The sequence below is a fragment of the Hippocampus bargibanti genome, linkage group LG07, assembly GCF_051943395.1.
Source record: "Hippocampus bargibanti isolate YZ-2025 linkage group LG07, ASM5194339v1, whole genome shotgun sequence".
Classification (NCBI taxonomy): domain Eukaryota; kingdom Metazoa; phylum Chordata; class Actinopteri; order Syngnathiformes; family Syngnathidae; genus Hippocampus; species Hippocampus bargibanti.
In genome coordinates, this window is record NC_142740.1 from 23,431,656 (window position 1) to 23,455,957 (window position 24,302).

The 24,302-nt window shown below is 39.8% G+C and overlaps 1 long non-coding RNA gene across 1 annotated transcript in view; it reads left to right on the top strand.

Moving 5' to 3' along the window:
• Positions 1-24,302, top strand: part of LOC148895843 (uncharacterized) — a 218,200-nt gene that overhangs the window by 41,005 nt on the left and 152,893 nt on the right. The window contains exon 3 of the long non-coding RNA XR_016115627.1: positions 9,119-9,210. This is a non-coding gene — a long non-coding RNA (uncharacterized LOC148895843). The remainder of the gene's footprint in view (positions 1-9,118; positions 9,211-24,302) is intronic.

The following is a 24,302-nucleotide window of genomic DNA, read 5'->3' on the forward strand; positions in this document are numbered from 1 at the left end:
GACTATCGAAATATGCCTCGGTCAAACCAGACCGTGGGGCAAAAAAAATGTTGGGGACCACGGTAATGGGGAAAAAAATATGTGTACGGTATAATTAATGAGATTGTCGATTCAAATCACCGTTGTCTATCTACCTCGGTATTCACATTTCCTTGCATGAATAATTTAGCCAAGTGAAATAACATACCAATGACTTTGTTTGTGTTTAACAATGCTGACATTCCATTACATTGCCTTTAGACAAAATGCTCCTCAACCACAATCATTCTTAACACTGAATAGTTTGTACAGCAGTGAGATGTGAGCAGTCATGAAAGGTTTTCGATTGTGGCATGTCTTTATTTTAAAAGCAATTGGACATTAGTTTGACAACACTTTGCAGACTGTGGAGCGTTCAAGAATGGTAATAGATTTGTTTTCAAGCTATTTCCAGCACTTTAAAATGGTCAGTAAGAAGTATAAATAACAAGTGATGTGAAGACTTTCGCGTTCACACGAGGCAAAAGCAAACGACCTTGTCGGACAAAAAGGGGCTGGAATCTGAAGTACTCGATGGAACATTGCAAGCAAGTATGTTGCTCGCTGCCTGTCTTCAATGTAGCTTAAATTGACTCATACTGTACTACTAGCTGTCCATCATAGGTGATGATGACGCTTGTTCCCAGGGAGGGGATGTTGGGGCGGGGGCAGGGGGGTAGCGACGGTGTAGCTGGTGCCACTTCTCATGGGCATAGAGCCCAATTCTTGAGCCGCAGACACGTCCGCAGATGGAACATGGGAGGCCGGATGGCAGGGGGGTAACAGCCGCCCGCTGGTGCCGTTAAATGCGTCTCTCTTATTGTCTGTCTATGTGGATTTGATGTATTTCAGAGACTATCCTGGCACAAGTGGTCTGCCAGGTTTGTAGGTTTAAGGCCAAAGTTTCGAGCTGCGTGATGTTGATGTTGGCTAATTTGAGGAGGTACCAGGGACCTCCTCATACTGTACATACACACATACATACATATTATCCAAAGTTGTAACATCTGTATGACTATATTGACCAAAAAGAGGAATTTACTACAGTGCCAAAATCCAAACTGTAAAGGAATGGATTCAAAAGAATTAAGAGATTAGGGCCTCTGGATTTTAGAGTATACCAGCAACACAAGAACATTGTGTGGCGGTGTGACAAAAAAATCTGTGAACCTGCTCTCTTCTTTTGTTGGCATAGCAACATTGAGCAATTCGAACCACTGGGATCAGAAAGCTACGAATATAATGGTTACCAGACGTGGCAGGTTTTGACCTTCTTGATAGATAATTTGCAATTTTTAAGTACAAATATAGCATCAGATTCTGAAGGTATTACTTTTTTTGTTTTGTTTTTTTCATTGGGTGTTACCATTTTGATTCATTAAAATGAAATTTGTTTTATTCAGAATGGTCACTGAATTTTCCCACAAATATTTAATAGTACACATTTGCTACAAATGACACTCACCAAGACATTTGATTCCTTTTTTGAGTGAGTGACCTCCTGTGACCTTTTCAAAATATTTATTTATATATTTATTGATGTATTTATTTGTTTGTTTTGATTGTTTGTTTAACTGTTTTACTTATGTATTTTTTGTTTATTTATTTTCTTATTTAGTTTTCATTGTCGAGCTTTTCATTCCACAAGAATATCATACTCACTTGATTGTATGATGTTAATTTAGTGAAGTTTTGCCTCATATGATCAATCCGAGAGCCATTGGTAACTTAGCGATTCCTGATTGCTTTATAAATTTACTGTGTACAGCTGTCAGCTGCAACCAGATGTTGGAAAACTCTTGTTGCTCCACTTCACCATTGTTTGTTGGAAGAATTGGAATCAAATGTTGGCACAGCTGTTGAAAAAAATCAAATGAAAAAAAAATTGAAACGTTCCTGTTGGATAAAATTGAATAATGCCCCCATAAAAGATCCCGAGTTTTTACGAGATACAAAGGTGAAAGCTATATGACCTTTCCACTGGTTGTTCTTCTCATACGTTAATATGAGCCTGATATTTACTTTTTATCAAATCAGCCACATTCGGTTTGACAAAAGGTTTTGAGGGTTAAGCATTTCTCCACACAATTTATGATGTGTATCATAAGAATACATGTCAATTGTCATCCATATGTTGAACATGATGTGATAACATGAATTGTTTAAATTCATGTTATTGGTTGTGTGCAAGTTCCTGTAATTTTAAGGAGACTGATCTGGCAACTTGTACAACATGACGCACGACAGCCCCCCTGCAAATAAATCTGACTCAAATCCTATTCTGTCATGTTTAGAATATATTGCGTGAAATGAAGTTTTCCATCGTTTACAAAATGCAGCTTTCTGGGTGAGTGTCTGGAGCTTAGTGAGAAGATTCACTCTAATGGCCTGCATTATTTCCTGCTACATTTTCAAGGCCATCTTGTGCAATGACGTATAAGGCATACAGAAATACAGGTGGGAGGCTTTGGAGCATAATCATGCATAAACATTCTGTTTTAAAAAAAATATAGCCCATCATAAGAAGATCATCAGGCTTATTTCAGCATTTATGTTTACTCCAATATTTAAACGTTTGAAAACAATGAAACCCATTGAAAAGACTGCATCAGTGTTGAGTTGACATATGACATACGTCATTTATTCATCATATCATTTATTTTGTAAACACAAGCAATGTTTTATGTGTATTTTTTCCAAATAAGTGTTTTTTTTCTTGTTTTTTTTTTGAAGATATATTTCAATTCTCTCAACTGCCAGTAGTTGTTAAACTGTTTTTGAAGATTCCTCCAGATTTATCTGATTGGGTCATAAAACCAATCTTCATATTGAGAACGACTGATATTCAATATTAATGAGAGGATCTGAACTTATTCAAAATGTAGCAGGGAGGGCGGTTGGTTGGTGTTTGATTCCAGGCCCAAATATTTCTGTGTAGAGTTTGCACGTTCTCCCTGTGCTTGTCACGGTTTGCATGGTGGTGATGGTTGTGGATCCCAAATAAGCAGGCAGGAGGGAGCAGCAGGTTGTATTTGACAAATTGTATTAAAATAAAGTCAGCAGGAACAAAATGTAAAACATCAAAGTCATCCAAACAGAAAAGTACTGTGTCGAAGAAAACCATGCGTAAAAATCTGCCAAGATGAAACAAACCTGACAGGGTGCAGCAAACACATACAATGACCCGACACGGAATGGTCGTGCCGGGAGTCCTTTTAACTGCCACTGATTGGAACGACCAACACTTGTGCAGCTGCAGGCATGGCTGACAGCGCTATCCGTTGGTCGCCAACCAGAACGTGACAGTCTGCCACTGATCGGAACGACCAACACCTGTGCAGGTGCAGGCGGGGCCGACAGCGCCACCCATTGGTCGCCCACCAGATCATGACAGTGCGAGTGTAGATTATCTCTTAAAGCTCTATGGTCGGTTAATTGATCACTCGAAATTTGGATTGAGATGTAAATAATTGTTCTGTGAATGCCCTGTGATTGGCTGGCAACCAGTTCATGGTGGGTGTCACCTACTGCCTGCAATCAGCTGGGATAGGGTCGCGCGTGTCTGGGACCCTTGTGAGGATAAGTGGACCACTGGCTAAATGAATGGAGAGAAAACAGGATGATAACATCTGTGCAAAGTTAACATATCCTACGAGAGAAAGGTTATGGAACACAAAAAGAGCTATGCCCTAAACATTTTGAAATAACATGTCCAACATTAATTAAGTTGTGTTGGAGAGAGTGCTACACGTTTCTGAAGTTCAACTCTCAAATGTGAAGGAACTGCCATTATTTTATGATACAATACTATGTTTGATGATGTACCGGTAAACTCAACGGAGAAGGTGTCTTTCCAAATGTATGCCACAATGCATTTTTTAGTAATGGTGTCATTCAAATAAGTGTCTGAGTAATTAACTATTGCCATAACAATAAATAAATAAATGCTCTTTAGATAAAATATAAAACTACACATAAACCGTGTCCATCTGCATGTACAAAATTTATCACAATAATTTTCTCATCTCATCTCATTTTCCATACCGCGTATTCCTCATTAGGGTCGCGGGGGGTGCTGGAGCCTATCTCAGCTGTCTTCGGGCACGAGGCGGGGGACACCCTGAATTGGTTGCCAATCGCAGGGCACACAAATACATACAACAGTCACTCTCACACTCACACCTAGGGACAATTTGGAGTGGTCAATCTGCCTGCCATGCATGTTTTTGGAGTGTGGGAGGAAACCGGAGGACCCGGAGAAAACCCACGCGGGTCCGGGGGGAACATGCAAACTCCACACAGGGAGGCCGAATCGGGACGCGAACCGGCGACCTCTGCACTGTGAAGCCGGTGTGCTAACCACTCGACTACTATCAGTTTTTGTTTATCATGTATTTGAATTTCTTGTCCGTTAAATTGGCCAGCAATTTTTTTTCTTCCATCGTCTTTTGAAAGTGCATTTTGTTTATCCTTGACTTTTCCTGGTACCGGAACTTAATTGTACTTTGATTTTTGTTTGTTTGTTTGTTTTTTTTTTTCAATAATTTTGATTTTCGAAATCCATTGTCTTCAAATCCCAACTTCAAGTGAGACCTGTGTAACATCCTTTATCCATGTTTTTCCAAAGATTGTGATGGTGTGAAATTGATTCATATTTTGCTTCATTAAACTAAATGCTGACTTAAGCGGCAAGATCTTGCGTCTGCCAAAGGCCCCGTCGACCCCCAAGGGCTCTCTTGAGCGGCACAGCTGACATCTACTGCTGCCTTAGTGACTTTGTGGCTCCAACTGTGACAGCATTTCCCATCAGGGGTCTTGTACACAACTTATCACCTCCCCCCTTCCACACACACACACACACACACACACACACACACACACACACACACACACACACACACACACACACACACACACACACACACGCCTCGTACACCCTTTATATATGCATCCTCTGCTGCCTTTAGATCAAGGAGACATGATGGTGTTCATTTAACACGATAATAGTTGCACATGTACAGTACACCAGCGAACATATAATCTGTGAAAGGATATATTTCCTCCTGCTTTGCCCTTTGCAGCAGCTCTCATGTCAACAACATAAGAGGTGGCTCTATATGGAAAAAAAATGAAACAGTTCAAGGTTTCTCAATAAAGGTAAAAGGCTCTCCAGTGAGGCAAGAAGTAAGACGTTATGATTATTAATAAAGTCATGCATTGAAATGTTTGTCAATAATAATGATAATAAAAATACATTTAATTAATATGCGCCTTTCAAAACTGTCAAGGACACAATGAATGGGCCTGGACTGTGATAGGCAAAGTGGGTTAGATGATGATTTCGGGGTGTCTGGATTACTGTGGATTGGGAAAGGCATTGGTGGGGACTCATAAATGCAGACATGAATGTTCCTTGCCATATGCATAGATTTTTAATGCACATTTGGTCTTGGGCAGGCACAGATGTTTGAATAAAGATTTACCCTCAATGTGTCTAAATGTGCCTACTCCTTGGGAGCTAATTGGTTTTTCCCAGTGCTATTATTACTGCTTCCAATCTGTTGCCCTCATGAAGATACGTTACAACAGACACCTACGTAGGGTTTATAAATACACATTTTACATTTGAAGCTCGGTGACAGCTCTAGTTTTTTAATGAGCAGACGAAGATGAAACACTGGTGTTTGTCAATGGAGCCAGATGTTGGAGTTGAAACAAAGACTTAAAGTACATAAAAAACAGCCCCTGGCGACATCTCTATGATGGAGGACACTTCATAATCGAGATGGTTGGTTCTATGTGAAAATCTACAAGAAAGAAAGTCGGGTTTTAAACTTACAACAGAAATATTAGAACAGGACGGACCATTTTTCTTCAGAACATAAGCCTTTCAATTTGGCATAAAAATGTCTAAACCATATTTTATGGGGCAAGTATGTAAAATCACAAAACACGTGTGTTCACATTCACAAGCCATCCAAGAAACATGAAAAATAACAATGACAAAGAGACATGCACATATAGAGGGGGGGCAGGAAGGGGTGTTGACGTGGTCAGCTGGGAACATGACACACAGGCATCCTCAGTGTACCTTAGTCAGCATGAGGAGGAAGAAGAAAAGAGGCAATGATGTGCCAGGGATGGGGTATGCATTGTGTGGAGTGGTGCTTTGTGGAAGCGTAAAGACTGTGGATTTTCCGAGCCTGCGTGCCAAACTTGCCATGGAGACACCCTTTGTTGCGTGAATAGCAACACAGAGCATCGGAGAATGACGGAAGTAGAGTCGACGCATCCAGCAGCATATAACAATGGTTTTGGGAACAGACCAACAACAATTTCAGTCAACATGGAGTCCCTGCTTGTGCCGCTAAGAGGTCAGCAATTAGATCAATTGGTGATCAATTCTTCAAGACCATTCACCTGCTTTTTGACCGATTTTAACAGTCTGAAGATTGACTTCACTCGACATTTGAGTCAGATTTTTCAACGCTGGTCCCACACCGCACATAAAGCCCGGCAGTATGTTCAATAGAGCTGCTCCCAACAGGCCAGATACTTGTTATCAGAAAACCGAAATATATAGACATACCATCATTCATTTGTTCAAGGATTCTAAGATGCAGCCAGACACAATTGGCCACTCAGGGCATAACTCACCAGCTCTTCTCATCAAGAAAATGTCAATTATGTCAAGAGACCTGCTGACCAAATCCACACTTAAATTTTCACAATCTTACAGAGCACATTAAAGTGAATAAGATGTCATATTTAGCTTCAAGTGCTTTGGATTTCAATGCAGCCTTTACGTTGTTTGTTTTACAGGGTTTCTTCCTTCAGCTCCCTTTTTAGCAAGTGAAATGTATATTCTCTTGTGTTTAAGTCGAGAATTTGACGTTCTCCTCAATTGTTTTGCAGTGTGTTTCGTCACCTGCTGTTGTACTGTACACAGTACAGTACTCATGGTTGTACTGGCTATGGCCAATGTCTGCAATTGTTCTCATTGATTTTATATCATCCACAGATTAATCTTCACTTTTACTTGTTTCGATTTGTTTGTTTTATTTATTTAGTGATTTGTACTTTAAAGTTCCTTTCCATTTAACTTTTTGGATTTTTTTTTCAAAATCGATGAATTTTCACATGTACCGTTCAAATACTAAGTAGAGACGAGTGGTGAGGCAGCAGTCGGCTGAGCCTCACCATGGATTGCGCAATGACTATGCAGTGAGACCGCATTGCTGTCTCTGTGCATATCGCTATTAAAGTGTTCAAACACAGTTAGGATATGAACTAATTTTTTACAGTTTAGCTGGTGGTATATAATGTAGAGTCACTGTACATTATAAACACTGTACTACAGTGTTTATTTTATTTTACTTTATTTTATCAAAACTGTGTTCATAGGTGAGGCACACAGTTCTCCCACCTCATGACAGGGGGCGCTGGTGATTCCCGAGATTCTTCTTGCGACTCCTCGGCTGCAGAATAATAGAATTATTGACAGCAAGCTACAGTAAACAGTTTGCAAGTTAAGCAAACCGTCCAGTCATTTTTTCGTGTTGCTTGGCCTTATTTTCAGAATGGAGGATTACATATTTAAATTGAAAGAATTTTCTAGACTGGACTTTCAATTGAAGCAGGAGATAATAATTAAAGGAAGACCAACACCGGAGCTAAAAGGTTTGCTTCAGACAACGGGACAGAAGACGGAGGGACTGTTACACGCGAAAAGGCTGGCTCCGTGGATCTCCAGCAAGAAACCGCATTTTCTGCTTTTCCTGTCTTGTTTCTCTGCCCCCTGAGACAGAGACTAAAGAGACAGAGAGACTAAAAACTGAAGAAAGATAAGGAAGGCTTCCACAAAGAAGTTATCGATGCCTTTCTTCAGAAGGAGCGGCACATTAACTTCATTTATAAGTAAAGGTAACACAATAATAACGTTTTTTTTAATTCTTTTTTCTATGCTACAGTTTATATATATAAAGAATGCTGACATGACATTTTAAACAAAACACATTAACTTTTGCCAATCAAATGGTGAATAAGCTACTCTGTAGAGTTGATATGTTTGTAAATCTGACTGTGATGACGTCAGTGCATCACCAGCCATGCCCCTCACCGCACGTCACTGTTTGGAGGTCATGTTATTTGGTTCTGTGGGAAGTAAATGAGTAACAAGCACCCTGGAGTAGACATCATGCATCACAATTGTACGTCTTTTCTCAGGAGTCACAGAGAAACAAAGGCAGTTTGAGGTAGACAGAGTACACCCAGTTCTGACCCTAAGAGCAGCAAAGCCATTTCCATGGTCTTCTCTTTGGCACGGTGTTCGGTCCACAGAGCAGCTGGGAATATCCTCAGTTTCCAATAGAACCCAGATGTTCCTGCTCCACCCCACACGCACACACAGACTTTTTGAAACTCACATTTGGTTCTTCCTAGGGAGGAAATATTGACAAAATTTAATCCTTGTGTTTGTCTCCTCATTTAAAAATAATAATAATAATGAGGTTTGGGATTAGGGGATTACTTTTGCTTTATCCACTAACAAAATATATGTTAAAATATGTTTGATGATCTTACACAGCATCTCTGGGTTGTAGATTTAAATTAGCAAATGACATCATACATTTTATTCTGAATTGATTCACTCCTAATAATTCATTGGAATCATTCATTTTAAAAACTATTCGATTTGTATCCCTATATGTGTTTGTTAACTTGATTCAAGGGCATTATTGCATGTTGGGTAGGATATAACGCAAAATGATTCAGTGTGTTAAGAAAGAACCTACTATTGCTTGAAAGGCAGAGTCACAAATGTACATCCAAGTACTTACATAGGGACACCATACAATGTACATCAATGTTGAAATGCGTTTGGTGGCAAAGAGCAGTTGTATGTTCTCACGTGATGATTCAGATACAATACAGAGCATATGAGATCACAGAACCACAATTACAATTTCACTTGTTCTCATATCATGACTGCCCTCGCTTTCAAAAATACATGTGTTGATTTTACCAATTTATTCATGCATATTCATTCATTATTCTTTCCCCGCACTGTGCCTCACTGTGATTGTTTGAATCTCCACAGTGGGAAGCATCACGGCCAAACAGCTGCTGGCGGGAAAGGCTGGCTAAACAACCTTGCAGGCCTGTTTGAGCCTTGTCCAACCTCAACGGGAGGTGAGTAGCCATTAAAGGAGTGAGAGTCTGGTGCACAATCGATCGGCAAAAGCTGAGGGGGTTGAATAACATGGGGTCAATGGGTTGCATTCATTGCTACTTCTTATCTGGTACTTTTTTTTCGGAAAAACATCTCTCTCAGAACACATTCATGAAACCATCGCTGTTGTTTCGTTTGCATTATCAACAAAACATAGCTCGTGGGTTGTGTTTGCATTTTAATCAATAACAGCACACACGTTGCCACAAGTCAATCTCGTTTCATCACATCAGACAAAGGCAAATCACATATTTGTTATTTGTATATGTAAAATTTGCTCGATTTCTTCTGGTGCAAATTGGACGCATTTAAATGAATTAATCTTTGAGAAAATGAAATGATTCTCATCCATCCCTCCACACCATCCCGGCACCTCAGGTCCTCCGAGCAGACATTATTAGATGTGCCAAAATCCAAACGGAGGTCCCACTCTCTGGAATGACCTGCCACTGAACATTCGGCAAGCCCCCTCATTGCCCAACTTTAAAACCTGTCTCAAAACTCACTTGTATTATTTGGCTTTCGACACATCATGATTCAGACTTGATCTTGGTTTCACTCCCTGGTGCTTTCTAGTAATTTTGTGACTGCTTTATTTCTTGTATATGATAGCTGTGTATGTCATGCGTTGTGTTGCAGCTTCAACAGTTGTTAAAGGGCTATATAAATCAATATTTATTGTATTGTATCTTCTCTGCTATTGCTCTGTCTCCAATATGATGATAGCAGATTTGGCAGTTTGTGGGTTCAGTGATGAGAAGATCCCTGAAATGTGTCGTGCCTTATTGACATGTAATGGTGGCTTTGATGGTATCACAGTAGCAGATCATCTTAATCTGCTCCCCAAGCGATGATATTACTTAACAGTGAATTCTCAACCAGGTCTGTAGGTGCAAATGTGTGTGTGTATTTGCATATATATATATATATATATATATATATATATATATATATATATATATATATATATATATATATATATATATATATATATATATACAGTAAAGTCTCGTTATATCGATATTCAAGGGAGTCCGAAAAAATATCGATATAACCGGGACTATCGATATATCCGACCCTCTTTGCATGTAATTTTCTCCGTGCGTGCATAGAAATAGTAGCGATATAACCGGGACTATCGATATATCCGATATCGATATAACGAGACTTTACTGTATATATATATACAGTAAAGTCTCGTTATATCGATATTCTTGGGAGTCGGAAAAAATAACGATATAACCGGACTATCGATATATCCGATCCTGCGGCATGTAAATTTTCTCCTTGCGTTCATAGAAATAGTATCGTAAATATCGATATAACGAGACTTAACTAATACAGTGAGACCTCAACTTACAAACTTAATTGGTTCCCAAACAGAGTGTGTAAGGCGAAAAGTGTGTATCTCAAAAAAAAATTCCCATAGGAAACCATTAAAATGGGAATAATGTGTTCCCGGGTTTCCATAAAATATACTTTTCAACTAAATAAGCCTTAAAACTACACACAACCTACCTTATCCTATGTATAATAAACATGCTATTGTATTGTACTGAAAGAAATGCACTGCACTGTATAATAAAGTCACTTTATTTACATTTGTGATGGTCATTGATGGCTCTTAATTGACACCTGTTGCTTTCTGACTTGTAAGGTCTTACGAAACTGAGGCATCACATTATCATTCATGTTGATGATTCTTATAGCCTTTTCTGAATGGAACTGTTATGCTTGTCCTCTGGCAGAGATTTTATGACAACAAAAGGCTCGAGTCCGATGATTCCACGGACGCGGAATAAAACGCGACAAAAGAAGGCGGGCGGGGCGAATAAAATGGCACACTTGTGTCTAACAATCACCTCGTGCAAAGCAAACACTTGGAGCACAAGCAAACATTTGGAGCACAAGACGTAGTAATGCACTTTCAGCATAATCATGTCACTGGTGAGGTGACAGTGACTCGTTCAAATGAAATTGCAGAACGACAATAAAATGAAGTGTCGCGAACGTAGGCCACGCCCGAGCTGTCAACTCGCACGTGACAATTTAGCGTGACTATTGACACGCTGTTCCGGTGTGTGTGGAAACACTAGCTCTGATTGGCTTACCATGACACATGACTCTACCGTTTAGCCAATCACAATCACTTCTATCGCAACTTGACATAGGGGTGCGTTCAAGTGTAGCAACACATAAACGTTGGGAAGTGTTTGTCACTGCTCATTCAGTTAGACAATGCTTTCCAAACAGCCTAGAGTCTTAAGAAGTCGTGCGCTATTCTCGAACCTGAACGCACCCCAAGTCTTGGATGACAAATAAATAGAGCAGAGTAGACGTGTACGGCTGGTAGTTTCTTCAATTTATTCATAGTAATGCACCACATTTGAACTGAGGCTGAACACGAGCCTGTGGTGTTTATTTTCCAGTCCCATAATAGTAAAATCATCAGCAAAAAGCTCCAAGTAGGCGATCGACGTGTGCATTAAATGAGAAGGGGTATGGAAAGTAGCGCCGCGCTGTTCGGTCGTGCTTCTGCCGAAGATCACTTTCGCCAGATCCGAAGGTAGTGTGCTTGATGGACCGGCCGTGGTGGGTGTGTATTATGAAAATAGTACGTATTATAAGGCTTAATTTTCATAAATTTGACGTTCGTATGATGAAAAGTTCGTATTTTAAGGCGTTCGTAAATTGAGGTCTCACTGTATATATAGATGTGCGTGTGCGTATGTGTGTGTGTATATATTTGCATAGCTTTGCAAAATTCAGCAGACTGTTGATTTGTGCTGGCACCAGTTCTGTGTGAGTGATGCAGTCATAATTGTCATAATGCAGTCATGTTCTGAATTGTTACACTTTAAACACAAGCGGAGTCATTGTAAACATAACGTCATGTGAACATCACAAAAATCATGACACACACTTGGATGGCATTAGTGTGTCAAATTGAAGCTCAAGTCTGAAACTGCCGTACATCTGATCAAAGCTGCCACAAAAAATGAACGATCGCAAGCCTTCGATGGTACAGAAACTGGAAACATATGCTGGTAATGTTTGTGAAGATTTTACATTTCTGACTGACATATGGGTTCAACTTGGCTCATATACACTTAACTAATTAAGTGAATATGACATCATCAAGACAATCTTGGATTGAGATTTCCAATCGCATTAGGGTTTTGAGTCGCATTATCGCTTTTGAGTTTTGCTATTTATGGGAATTTTGAGATGACCGCCATATGGGAGGTCTATGATGGTACCATCAGTTTCCAATGGCAGCCAAACCTACACGCATCTCTTAGTTTATTCCACTTTACTCAGGAGATATTTACTCAGGCCACCAAAATGTTAAAATTTTACGACATAATTTTCACAACCCCGTCACAAAGTTTGAAATGCTTTAGTCCACAGGTGTGAAAGTCAAGGCCCGCGGGCCAAATCCGGCCCGCCACATCATTTTTTTCGGCCCGTGAAAGCAAATCAAACTTGTTAAATTCCATGATGATTGCTAAAATCTGAGCCAAAATTTCATATTTTTGGATGCCAACCACAATAAAAGTCATTATTCTTGACTTCAGATTTGAAAACGAGTTATTCATTAATTTGCTGTGTGCTCTATATGTAATATTTGAAGGGATTTAAACATTCTAATGGGTTCCCCAGATTCATAACGGCCCTCGAGAGGAAACCATAACTACAATGTGGCCCGCGGCAAAAAATGACTTTGACACCCCTGCTTTAGTCAATAACATCATTACAGCACAACTCATAAGCAAAAGAGAAGCAGAGCGATATACAGTAAATACACACACAATAGAACGGAAACAAACCCAGATTAAAAAATATGTGTAAAATATGACAATGAACTATAAAATAAATACAAAAAAGAAAAAGAAAATTGGGATAAAACGGGAGAATAAGTAACAATGTAGAATGAGCATTCATTAGATCTGTTCCCTCATGCTCACACGTACATACGCTCAAACGCCATGATGAGCAACAGCCTGTCACGGAGGCATGCGACACTATTGTGGGTTACACATACCATTTTGAAGTACCTCCCTCGGCACTCCAGATTATCCTTTGCCTGTGCCCTCGGTGAATTGTACACAACAAAAACTGAATGAGAATATTGAGAATTATAAAAGATATAGCGAAAAAGCTCTGGTTACAAGTTGCAATTGTTGAATGGAAAGGTCAGTCTTGATTCTAGAAAAATGGGGGACGGTTGTGTGGGTATAATATGTTATGGATTTGGTAATGGGCTTCATAGTGAAATTGAATGACGGAAATGTATAATATAGAAATGACAGGATTACAACTATTGTAACCTAGAATTTGAAGCACTGTAATATTGGTAAACATTTTACTTCACTGTTATTTATGGTATACACCTAGTTGAAGGAATAAGATTCAGAAAAAAAGTTTTCTTTTTCCCTTTTCTCACATAAATGTTTATTTGCCACCTGTGAAAGATTATAGATCTGGTTAACATGCTGGACAATTTCTCGAGAAAACAATGAACATCTTGTGTTGCTATTCTCTCTACAAAGCCGTTGTGACCACATTCATGAACTGCAGTTCGTAAATGAGTTTGAAGACTCGTCTTTAAGTGCAGGCAATTTCAATTCACTTCTGAGGTAGTGTTTAGAAATTACATTCAAAGCTGGTACACAAAATATTTAATTCCACCCACGCATAATGTGAAAAGTGCAAACAAGTGTTACACAGTAGAACAAGAGTGGTGAAGTGACCGGAGTGTGAGTCTGGGGATAGTGGGTGTGAAAGAACAGATAATAACTGGTAGACATGGACGAGTGGCAGTGTGCATCTGGGTTGTGAGCGACTAAAATGTGTCAGAGCGGTGTAGGTTGCCACAGATGGAAGACAAACACAACGGAAGTGAAGAGTCTGAGTGGTGTGGATCGGGGGTGTATGAGGAAAATGAATGTTTCATTTTAAAAGTCCAAATGCTGTGTAAAATACCAATTAATTCAATATATTATACCAACTACACTTGCCCAATTTGAACAAATTGATTTACAACAATTACACAGTGTATTTTCCACTCATTCCATTGACACAGTCCATTAGTAAAATGTGAGACGTAAAAGACCTTTAAAAAACAAACAACAGCAAAACCCTTACTGAATTAAAAAAAAAATGATTTCAAAATAGAGAATGTCTTTTGACAACTGGAGGGTAAAGGAAATGGATGTTGAATTACAGCATAAATAAATAAAATAATAATGGATATATTTTATATTCTTGATGTATATGTATTGGCCTTTGGGCTCGTGTGAAATTTGACATTTTAATGTGAGTGCCTTTTTTGGGGGGACACTGGACTTTGAAAGTTGAGTGGATGCTTCTTCTGCAATGAAATAAAATAAATAAATAATGGCATACATTTAGGTTGTCGTGTTCACTCTGTGTCCGACCGCAATATCAGAGCCTGAGCAAAATTTATTTTTTCACTGACACCACTTTTAGAAAAAGTGACATTGACTGTGGAGAGTTGCTTCCCCCCTCTAAACCCCCTCTTCCATTGTTCAATTTCACATCATATCAGCAATATGCTGCTGCCAACATCCAGGCATTCACATGTAAGGTACTCTCGATATGGATTATTTCCCCCTATTTACCCTTAGTACTCTATCATTTCACAAAGAAGAGGGGAATCCAGCCTGGTTTTCAGCCAGTTTAAGGTCCCCCATGGTTTCGGACTCTAAAAGTAGTCATGTTCTCCATTACTAATATGAAACATGAGGGCAAGAATCATTGAGGATTTCGATTCCCTCCACAAATGTAAACACAGTTGCCTGAGACAATCAGCCACTGATGACAAGAAAAAACATTTACAGGAGATGCATGGCAACATCATCATCTGATATGTGAAATACGCTCTTGCTAATCCCAAAGACGTTTTTCTGCAAACATGCCATACAGTGTAATCATTTAGAAATACAGAACACAATCTACTGCTTCTAATTTGACTCATTTTTATCAACTATGTTTTTCCTATCTAATTCATTCCAGTCATGTAAAGAATCACATGAACAAAATGTGATATCAAATAAAGACGTGTACATTTCAACATGTATGAAAAGGAAGCGTATGAAATACAATTCATTTCACTCTTGTCTTTTCATTCTCGGAATATTTTTCCCGGTTTCGGCTCGAATACTTATTTGTAATACTAGGTATTATGCATGTAATTGTTTTAATACATTTCTGTTGCTCTTGGGTTGGTAACCGAGGTGTGTGTAGGATTACATCAATTTGGAAGGGGCAAAGCATTCATTGGCAGGGGATAAGAACAGGAGGAGGAGGTGTATGAATTGCTGACCAAAATTGAGGTGGTTATGGTTGAAGATTAGAAAGTAGATGTTTGGTTATTAAAGCAGTGAATATAGAGCGTGTGGCAGTTCTGAATGCCGACTGCTACATATAATGCTCTCACAGTAGAAAGAGACAGAAGTAGTAGAACAAAAAAGAAACCAATCAAGGGCTTGGACAAGAAGGTGGAACAAAAACGTATTAAACATTTACATCCCACGGCCAAAGGATGTGCCAATTTTAAAAAGGCAAGGACACAAAATATTATTTATTTTTTACACGTTTTTGTCTTAACGCCCTAAAATGGTATGAAATGTAAAGCTGATGTTTTTGATACAACGTTGTAAATTGTATCCTACCTCCAAGCAGGCTTTATCACGCCCATGCCAGACGGCAGGATACTTTTTAGAAATAATACATTTAGAAAATAAACACCTTGAGACATTTTACAAAGATCCCATTCATGCTGTCACAAATAATTATTTAAATCAGCAATTATTATCTATATATGTCTGTTTAATAAATCAATCGTCTTACAAAAATTAAAGAAGATTAAATATATCACGCAACATTTAATTGACTATGTGGGTCTGCGAGCCTAAGCCTTAAAACTACACAAAATAAACCTTATTTTATGCATAATAAATGTGCTATACTATTATGATGAAATAAATAAACTGTACTGCACAATAAAGTCATTTTATTTCCCTTTGTGATGGTCGTTCATGGCTTGATGGAATGGAGTGTCCGGTTTCCGTAGCATTAAACACTTGATGAGGAACATAGGCTTCTTTCACCATCTTGAGGAATGATTCCTTGTTGGTGCTTTCTCTGTGATAATTGTATCTAGTTATCAATTGTGATCTGTTTAGCTGGGTTGATAGCTTTTTGCATCAAGCTGAGAGCAGGGACCCATCATAGCAGAGTCCGGCACCGCCATGTCTGGACAGTAGGGATATATATAGGGCCTAAACTACCAGTAAGACTTTAGTTTGCTGACGAAGTTTCTGAAGTGAAACGTCTGACACCTTCAAAGAAGTACAGATGACGGCTGAAGAAACCTTTTCATCTATTGTCGACATTTTCAGTCTGAAAGACCTGCATTTTTTCTATATAGATAATAATTAATTAAAGGTATTACTATATACTCAATATATATAGTATTATTATCATTATTATAGATAAATAATAATGAATTATAAGTATTACTATTATTCTCTTTATAGAGAAAATGCAGGACTTTCAGATTGAAAACAAATCATTTGTCTTTTTTTTTCTTAGAGAAACCTGTCTTCTATACAAATGTAACAGATAGGGTCATTGTGACCTTGACAAGCTCCAACGGAATTTATTGCAGATTTTAAAGAGCTCCATGATATCTAACCAACTTGAAAGGTACCTGACCTTTCAAGTTATTTCAACCAGCCACGTTCCTTGGACTCGACAATATTCAGAAATGGTATCATTGCAGAGGTTCTTCAGTTCATCTCTAAATGAAATACATACAAAAAAAGTTCCTGACACTGTTTCTATGACAACATACAGTCTGGAGGGAAGAGTTTTGGAGAGGCCATGGTAATCTCTGATGACTCATCAGTTACTTCAAAATGAAGTGTAAATTTTGTATAAAGGTGTGCATTTAAAGAGGAAGCTCACAGTTTTAAATAGCCATTTAGATTATGAATAGCCTTATCTCACTAATACTTTCCTCCCTTGTGAATCACTGGCCAAAGCCGTGCCCCTCACAGATGTGCATGACCGTAATTTTCAAACATGACTATTCATAACAACATGTAATCATTAAAGTGCAAGATTGGGATAAATAGCCACCTCTGCTTTGTTGAAAGGATAATATATTATATTACTGAATTTGTAAGTGAACATGGAAGGATGTGTTGTCCTGTTTCTAGATTAAACTGAGTGTAAACATGTAGTGTATGTGTGTCACTATGTGGGCTGAGAGCATGAGTGCGCAATTGCTCACATGTATCTTAGGAGGAACATTGATCTGGAGTTACAAATGCTTGGGCAGAAACACCAAACTGTCCAAACATTGATTCTGAGTGTTGCAAAATATATATTTTTTAAAACAGTTTCAAGGCACAACATTTTGTTGAACCGATATTTGTGGTCAACGTTGTCGACATCATTCCAAATGATTAGTTAATCATCATGCTCTGTCGGAGCCAAATAACAACATGGATCATTTGAATCAGTTGTGAAAACATCTGACACACGCAGAATCGTGGCACACGAGTTTGACGCGTGGCTAAGAACTCATACATAGTGATTGATTGTTTTGTTTGTATGTCTCATGCATTGAGCACAATTATTATTATTATTATTATTATTATTATTAGTAGTAGTAGTAGTAGTAGTAGTAGTATTAGTATTATTAGTATTACTGCCATAGTTTATTTCATTTTACTTTTTTTACATTATACAGTATTTCTTTACCTGGAGCATGAGTCACATGATTGAGATAAGAAAAGGTGTGGTTCATTTCAAATTATCCCCATGGTGTATGTGGAAACATGCAGAGAAAATAGTTCATGGATTTATATAATGTATGAACAGTATGATTCAGATTAACTTCCAGGTGCTGTCACAGATAAGAACTGAGGCATATAACGCTTTTTTTCGTGGACACACGTCATTTACTTATGGTGCAGTATGAGAGAGCAGAGGAAACCTATCCAAGGAGAATTACAAGGACATGTTTCTGAAAGGCTTAAGACTCAAAATTAGGCATGAGATTGCAGGATGTTCTACCTTTCATGTCTCTGGCACTGGCAGAGCTGGTTTGAATGAGTGCAATAAATAATTTCATGCTGGGTATTTGGTAGTGTGTGGATCTTAGGACAAGGCAAAGTTTAACGTTGACCTTTGTTTGTTTCACAGACTGAATGGGACTGCTGTTTACAGAAGAGAATAGTGAGCAAACTATTTTTCTCCAAATGTTTTCTGGTGGTCACTTGATGTAAAGTCAACATGTGGATTAAAATTATCAGGACGACAATTTATCGATCCATTCATTCATCCTCTTCTTCTTGTCCTCTTTTGGGTCTCAGAAGACAGCACCTTAAGCAGGGAAGCCCGAACTCCCCTGTGCATAGCCACTTCATCCAGGGGGAACCATGAATAACATTGTGTCGCAACAGTTATGAACAATAAGGTGGCCTTGGAAGACTCAAATACTCACTGAAAACAAATCGGATTTACTGCCAGCAAAGCTGACCAAAATCTGGCATAAATTGTACAAAGTCTGAACAATCCTGATGAGGGGATCTGGTTGTCTCTACTCTTAGAGCGCTTTCCACAACCTTCATCCATCTAGACATTTACCGATCTGCTTTATCCTCACAGGGTTGTGGCTAGAGCCTATCCCAGCTGTCTTTCAACAGTAGGCAGGGGACATCCTGAACCGGTTGCTAGCCAATCACAAGTTCCACATAGACGAACAGCCATTCACACTCACGCATAGGGAATATTTAGAGTATTCAATCGGCCTGTCATGCATGTTTTTGGGGTGTGGGAGGAAACCGGAGTACCTGGAGAAAAACCCCGCAGATGCGAGGCGAACAAGCAAACTGCACACGGAGGCCCGAGCTGCAATTGAACCCAGTCCCTTTGCACTGTGCGGTTGACTGCCCTAATCACTGGTCCCTATTTTCTATTGTTGGATCCAAAACGGTCACATACAAGTAACTCTCGATTGCAGTGTCTGGAATTGGAAAAGCTTTTAATATCGTTCATTTACATTTATGCCCAGTGTAGATGATGTCATCCAAATGAAAAGGAAAGGTACGTAACAGAAAAAGGGACACATATCTGAAACGATGCAGGTGAAAAGTACGAAAAATTGACAAGTCGCTGGAAGTAGGAAAGACTTAAGTCTAGGGAAACAAGGAAGTGTTTCTTTCTCAGTCCGATTCTAGCAATTTCCATGCTCAGAATGAGCATGGAAATTGCTTCCAGCTCAACGGACAGTCTGAGTAAATGCATATTTCCTGGAATGGTTTGAATGTTATTGTGTTAAAAACTTTATGAAAACTCGATCACAAAAAAAAAAGAGGAAGCGAGTTTGTGTTACATAACGCTAACTATGGTCTTCCAAAACTTCAGTGTCCCATGGCTGGCCTCTAAGGTTAATAGCATGACATAAGCGTAGATATGTGTTCTGATTTAGGCGAGGTTAAGTTTGAACATGTCTCTTATTTGTTTTCGTTTTGTAGCAAGTAGTCCTAGCTTTGTTATATATATATATTTTTAAATATCTCTCTCTCTCTCTCTCTCTCTCTCTCTCTCTCTCTCTCTATATATATATATATATATATATAAAAAAAAATCCTCGTCTCACCCACCATGGGTGGTGTCTGTCCCCATTTCAGCTCGGGTCCTCTACCAGAGGCCAGGAAGCTTGAGGGTTCTGCGCAGTATCCGTGCTGTTCCCAGCACTGCGCTTTTCTGGACCGAGATATCCGATGTTGTTCCCGGGATCTGTTGCAACCACTCGTCGAGTTTGGGGGTCACTGCCCCAAGTGCTCCGACCACCACAGGCACGACTGTCACCTTTACCTTCCAGGCTCTCTCCAGCTCCTCTCTGAGCCCTTGGTATTTCTCGATTTTCTCATGTTCCTTCTTTCTGATGTTCCCATCACTCGGGACCGCTACATCCACGACAACGGCTTTCCTTTCCCCTTTATCTATGACCACGATATCTGGTTGGTTGGCCATTACCATCTTGTCAGTCTGTATCTGGAAGTCCCACAGGATTTTTGCTCGGTCATTCTCCACCACCTTGGGAGGTGTTTCCCATTTTGACCTTGGGGTTTCCAGTCCATACTCCGCACAGATGTTTCGGTAGACTATGCCAGCCACCTGGTTATGGCGCTCCATGTAGGCTTTCCCTGCCAGCATCTTACACCCTGCAGTTACGTATTGGATTGTCTCAGGTGCCTCTTTGCACAACCTACACCTTGGGTCTTGTCTGGTGTGGTATATCCCTGCCTCTATGGCTCTGGTGTTCAGGGCCTGCTCTTGGGCAGCCAGGATGAGTGCCTCTGTGCTGTCCTTTAGGCCAGCCCTCTCTAGCCACTGATAGGACTTCTTGAGATCAGCCACTTCTGCTATGGTTCGGTGGTATATCCCGTGTAGGGGCTTTTCCTCCCATGATTGTCCCTCTTCCAGCACCTCATCCTCTGTTCCCCATTGACTGAGACATTCTCTGAGTACATCATCCGTTGGAGCCTTCTCTTTGATGTATTCATGGAGCTTGGCTGTTTCATCCTGGACAGTGGCTCTCACACTCACTAGTCCCCGGCCTCCTTCCTTCCGGCTTGTGTACAGTCTCAGGGTGCTGGACTTGGGATGGAACCCTCCGTGCATGGTGAGGAGTTTTCGGGTCTTAACATCCGTGGTCTGAATCTCTTCCTTTGGCCACCTTATTATTCCTGCAGGGTATCTGATCACTGGCAGGGCATAGCTGTTTATTGCCCGGGTCTTGTTCTTGCCATTGAGCTGGCTTCTGAGGACTTGCCTCACCCGCTGGAGGTATTTGGTCGTAGCCGCTTTCCTTGTTGCTAATTCGAGGTTGCCATTGGCCTGTGGTATACCGAGGTACTTGTAGCTGTTTTCAATGTCTGCTATTGTTCCTTCAGTGAGTGAGACCCCTTCAGTGTGGACTACCTTGCCCCTCTTAGTCACCATCAAACTACATTTCTCCAGCCCGAATGACATTCCGATATCACTGCTGTAAATCCTGGTTGTGTGGATCAGGGAGTCTATGTCCCTTTCGCTCTTAGCATACAGCTTGATGTCATCCATGTAGAGGAGGTGACTGATCGTAGCTCCATTTCTGAGGCGGTATCCATAGCCTGTCTTGGCGATTATCCGGCTGAGGGGGTTCAGTCCTATGCAGAACAGCAGTGGGGAGAGTGCATCACCTTGGTATATGCCACATTTGATGGACACTTGCGTTAGTGGCTTGCCATTGGCTTCAAGTGTGGTTTTCCACATCCTCATCGAGTTTGCAACGAAGGCTCTCAGGGTCCTGTTGACCTGATACAACTCCAAGCATTCATTGATCCATGTGTGTGGCATCGAGTCATATGCTTTCTTGTAATCAATCCAGGCTGTGCACAGGTTGATATGTCGGGACCTGCAGTCTTGAGCGACTGTTCTGTCAACCAGCAGCTGATGTTTGGCACCTCTAGTATCTCTACTAATGCCTTTCTGTGCTTTGCTCATGTATTAATCCATGTGTCCACTTATCTTAGCCGCAATGATGCCTGACATGAGCTTCCATGTTGTGGAGAGACAGGTTATTGGCCGATAGTTGGAAGGAATTGCACCCTTTGAGGAATCCTTCATGATCAGGATTGTTCGCCCTTCGGTTAGCCATCCTGGGTGAGTCCCATCCATCAGCAGCTGTTTCATTTGTGCTGCTAGGCGCTCGTGGAGAGCTGTGAGTTTCTTTAGCCAGTAGGTGTGGCCGGGCATATCCGGCCTGGTGCCTGGCCGGGCCTGTGCCGGTAATATATATATATATATATATATATATATATATATATATATATATATATATATATATATATATATATATATATATATATATTCCTGGTGCCGTCCAGTTTTTATATACCTGAGACTCTTCCTTGTATATCTGCCGCTGTGAATGGTAAAAACTTTATATAACTATATATATATATATAACTATGGTCTATATATATAATATATAAGCGTAGCTATATATATCGATATATATATATATATATATATATATATATATATATATATATATATATATATAGTAAAGTCTCGTTATATCGATATTCTCGAAAAAATATCGCTATAACCGGACTATCGATATATCCGATCCTGCGCGCATGTAATTTTCTCCTTGCGTTCATAGAAATAGTATCGTGATTCTATTCTGTCTATTCTGAAAAAGGCCCAACAGAGAATGTACTTCCTGAGGCTGCTAAAGAAGCATGGCCTGCCACAGGAGGTGCTGCAACATTTCTACACGGCTGTCATCGAATCCATCCTGTGTTCTTCAATGACCGTTTGGTTCGGGGCCGCCACAAAAATGGACAAAATCCGACTTCAACGGACAGTTAGGACGGCGGAAAAAATCATTGGCACCGCCCTACCCACTCTCGAGGACTTGCACACTGCAAGAATCCGAACAAGGGCGCGGAAAATCCTACTGGACCCTCCGCACCCTGCCCACCACCTTTTCCAGCTACTCCCCTCAGGCACGCGCTACCGATCCATGCGCACCAAATCCAGCAGACATTTAAACAGCTTCTTTCCCCAAGCCATTAACTCTTTGAACTCTTCAACAGTAGCCAAAATGGAACTGTATAGTGCCACTTAGCAGTTTTTTTGACGACGATACTAGTGCAGCGTGTTCTACCGGAAACAAATTCCTTGTGTGTTCTACATACTTGGCAATAAAGATGATTCTGATTCTGATTCTGGTAATAAGCGGTACTATCGATATCACCGATATCGATATAACGAGACTTTACTGTATATATATATATATATATATATATATATATATATATATATATATATATATATATATATATATATATATATATATATATATATATATATATATAATTTTTTAACACACTCTTGGTTTGTTATAAATGTCGCGGGGGCTACATTGGCAGACTTAAATTAAATGAATTTTAGCGATCCATTCTGTTTCACATTTGTTTTTTTAATTTTTATTTCAGTTGCATGTGTTTTGGTTCATTTGAAGCACACATATCAAAATTTAATTCACATTGAACTTGAATATTTACTTAACTTCACTTTTTCAAATCTAAGAGAAGTAATTGTTCTTTTCAAAAGTCAAAGTCAGCTTTATTGTCAAATATGCTAATATGCATGACATACAGCACAGATGAAACTAATGTCCTCTCGGACCCAGCGTGCAAGACATGCAAGGCACTTATGACGTGGCTAAAAAAAGACATACAATTGACAACAGACAATACATGTAATTTCTGTATGTAAAGTGAGGTAGTGTCGTATGGTTGTTTTTTGTTGGTTGTCACCATTTTTTTCTCATTTAGAAAATCACCATTCAGTGAATTACTCATATACTAATTTGCTGTTCCTAATTAGGCCTCTAGATGGTAGCATGGAGCACACACAGGCAACAAGCTACTGCCCAATGTATTAATTCTAAAAGCAGGCCAGATGTTATTGATTTTATGACGGACGCTGCGGGCCAGATAAAAATTAACCATGGGCTGCATTTGGCCCCCGGGCCACTTTGGACAAGCAGCTCTAGATTGTCACTAGTATATTGTGAGTGTGGGTGGGCATTCATCTTTGTGTTCCCTGCAATTGACACCTGGATAAAGAGCACCCGCGACACCTGTCAGGGTCAGCAGATTAGAAAATGGCTGGGTGGATAGATGAAAAATCTTGGGAGTACAGTGGGACGTTGACTTACGAACCCCTTGGTTTACGAACTTTTCGGTTTACAAACGTTACAGTTATGAAAATTTTACCTTGGCATACAAACTAGTTTTCGGGATACACACGGAGCTGCCACAATGAGTGATGTGTCGTTCATGAACGAGCCTGTTCTCCTAACAAGAAAATAGTGGCCAATGATTTTGTCCTCTATTCCCCGCCCCCAGTCTTCGGTTAAAGCCACGTGATTGGTCAAAAATGCAGCAGTGGA